The following is a 3,867-nucleotide window of genomic DNA, read 5'->3' as shown; positions in this document are numbered from 1 at the left end:
AGTCCTGTCAGATAATGACCAGGGTTCTTTAATTAATAGTCGTAATGACGTTTTATCCGGCTGTGCAAGATTAATTTTCTTGACGGTAAATTATTATTGTAGTCAGCTATTTTAGATATAATAAAAAAAGTAATAGCAAAATATAACAAGTTTATATATTTGTGTATAATCAAATTTAAAAAAAGTTTGTTAGAGTTGCATTAAAAGAAGAAACTGCTATTGCTACGCCGTAGAACTTCGTTATGTTTTTAAACTGTTATCATTACTCTAAACATATTAAACTATGTAATTAAGTTTAATATTCAATTATTATTTGGTAAAATGGGTGACCTATTTATAGATGGCTACAAAATAGTTTTTTTTTTATTTAGTAATTAGAAGAATTTCTTTGTTCTACAGAATATCGAACAGAGCTATTTTGCGGGCAGCTTTCTTCTTACTTTTTATTTCTGCTTTGCTTATTTATTACTAGCAGCGAACGTGCTCAACGCGAATTTGTTTTCATAATATTTCTTACGGACGCCATTTCAGCATTATGTGGTACTATAGCGATGTATTTTGAACTTTATGTCTAAATATTAAAAGTTCTATTCGCATAAATTAGTAATATTGTATGCACATTTGTCTATTTATTTGCTTTATTGCGACATTTTATAATATCCTTCGTTTGCACGATAAGATACGAGACTCATTCGTTAACGTAAAGTGCGAATAAAGTGGTTTTTGGAATTATATAGTGCTTTAACTGTGTTACTCTAGATGTTTCTGCGTTCGTTTATTTTAGTTATACCTTACTTCTATTTCAAATCGGAAATAGAAGTGAGCTCTCGTTGCCATGTCACCCTTGATTAACTTAAACTCAAACTGCCATGTAGGCGACAACTTAAACTCGAATTAAAAATACAGATTTTGAGAGATTGGGTCAGAGAGGATGCAAGATGTGTATGTTGAAGCGATGCGCATTGGCAGGGTGTTAGTATCATTCTTCAGATCAGCGCAATTAGGGTCTATGCTGTTTTATGACCTTACGTATGAGACTCACATGTAATTCGTTTTGCAAAATCAAAATTTTTGCTAATTCATCCGTTTTCAGACGTTGACACTATTATCACTGATACAGACTATATTCTGTTTTTCACTCATAAAGTAATTGATTGCTTAACTTAGTCACGGAAGTGATAAATAACAAATACAATATTATTACATTTAAAAAATAGTACAAGCGCTGGTTGTAAGATTACAGTTACCTTTCGCTGGTGGCCTGCTGGAAACCTTATTAATGCATCTACCTTGCTAATGGTAGTGCATCTACATTCCTTCTACCTAATGTCTTCTACCTAAGACCTTTAATTGCCTGGGGTACAATGTTAGAGAATTAGTACAATGAAACTTTTAAAAGAAGAAAGAAAAAACTATTTAAAATCCGTAGTCGCAACGAAAATATACATATAACAAAACATAAATTAATCAAAACAGTACTTAAAATTATGAGACGACCACAAATAGAAGTTTATGTTATTAATTATATGCGACTAAAGGTACTTTGTATGAGAGTCAAAGAAGCTTCGTTCGAATGATCATTAGGAGTACTAACTTTTAAAAATCTAATTTTAGTAATATGAATTAAAAACAAAACAATATCCTAAACCGCCCACAAAACCAATTATGGAAAACAAACGTAAAATTCTGATCTGTTTTCCAAACTATCTAGCAACACCTGGCGTCGTTGTCCTCAAACTTTCCTTTTCAATTGTTTTCAAGTCGTTGCGATATTGTTTTCGATTACCAAAGTTTAATGGCCGATTCAAACCCATCTTGAATGTCACAGCAGTTAACTCTGTATCGTATTAGGTTAAAGTGCTTTTATTAGGTCCCTACAAATTGGACCTTTGTTTAGATACGGCATAATAATATTGTTATATAATTGAAACTACTAAACATCAAACAAAGGAATTCAATTAGCTTCGGAGCAAATTACGGACAAGTAGAATTCAAGGTTGTATAAAGGTCACACACTTCACTTAAGTTTAATAAAATTTTGTTTGTAAAAAAAGGAATAAAAGTATTAGGTGGGCAATGGAGCGAATATTAGTACAATATAAGTAATATTTTATATAAAAATTTAAGAACGAGAAATGCCTTCAAGAATATCTATTCTAAAATATTTAAATGATTAATGAAAGTAATCTGAAGGTCTGTATCTATAATTATAATCATAGTAAGAATATAAAAATGTTTTGCATTTCAATAATATACTTAAGACGTCATGTACATATCAACCATATAATCTTTGACGAATAAAGGGGAATTGTTACCTTTAATCTTGATTACATATATTTAGTAAAATATTGCTTCATCATCTTTCCTCACGCCTAAAAATGAACAAACATTTTTACTATAACAAACAAGTTATACAAATATCAAGGTCACGCAAAGGTCAAAGTGCAGTGAATATGGATAATCATGCAGAGTAAAGCTATAAATTAGAACAAGTGAATCAATCCCAACCCTGCATAAAAGATCCTCTTTTAAAATAAGATTTTGCTAATAAAACTCCACAAATATTTAAAAATCTCTTCGTGTTTTCCGTTTCCCATAGCAAAAGGAAACCACTAAATCGCTAAGAACATTGCACTGACCGTATTTCCACTACAAGCAGAAAGGGATTTATTTCATTATCTAGATTCGAATTGCAAATGACTGCCTCCCCGCCGACATCTGCATTTCTTGATCGATGCGGTCCTGTCTTCGACCGTCTGCTCACTGTATTTATTAGAACTTAGCATTTTATACTATCGCTAGGGATTTAGAAAGAAATGTACTAGGCACCCTTTTTCACTAGAACGAGGGTATAATATTATTTATTTAACGTGTAAACATACAAAGTAATCATGTGTAAGGTTATAAAATAAACATCATAGCTTAGGTTCGTACAATAATAAGTTGCTTTACTTTACTCATTTAAAAATGTTACCTAAATATTATTTTCTGTCACAAATTACCCGGAAAGGCAACGCCAAAGTGAAACGCTAATGGATTAAGAAAAGCACAGCGCTTGCCAAAGATTCTTGTCACTTGGATTAATTCTGTTAAACAAACCAAGTATAAGTAAGGCCAGATAAGGCCCAGGAAATTACCTCAGAGTAGACCCAAGTGGTGCACGCCAAATAGTTGATGAATCGCCACCTTGCATGACTAAATAATTGTTACTTCAGAGCCGATCGCGTGTTTGGCTCGCCCTTAGAAAGGGGATTTTATTGTGACACCTTCACTTATAGGATTATACTTTCTGTTAATTTAATTTGATTGCTGTTCTGAAGGTTTCGTGACCTCAGAATAGTCGGTGCATCATTTATTTTACTGCGTTTTGATGTACAAATTGAATTGCGAGAAATGATTTATTAGGTGTCAAAAATATTTAAAAATTACAATTTTTCAATGTTTTTTTATTGTTATCGAAGTTTACAAGTATCAAACCGTGCCTTAGATACAATTCAGATAACTGTATAAGATTTTGGAGGAAGTTAAGTACAACCTTGAACTAAAGAGAGCGTGATATGAAATATCTTACTATTGAAGTCTACGAGCTGTAAAAGATACAAAAATATGCAATACTAAAATTTTTTTTTAAATATTTTGTTAAAGTATCTTACAGCTTGGTATTGTATTAAATTATTTCATTTATGTTCTCAAAGATCATGTTAAAACGAGGTCAATCAAACGCTTATGAAATAAGATATACACGTGTGAAAAGGACATGAGAACTTACGAATTTTGAGCAGCGCCAACCAGATCCATGCAACTTCCTCGCAAAAGAGCCCGCACACACATATCCCGAGAGGACTTTTGTATCGAAGACGTCGCATG

Source organism: Pieris brassicae, chromosome 11, assembly GCF_905147105.1.
Source record: "Pieris brassicae chromosome 11, ilPieBrab1.1, whole genome shotgun sequence".
Lineage (NCBI taxonomy): Eukaryota > Metazoa > Arthropoda > Insecta > Lepidoptera > Pieridae > Pieris > Pieris brassicae.
The sequence above is the reverse complement of the archived record's forward strand: the minus strand, read 5'-3'. Positions refer to the sequence as shown.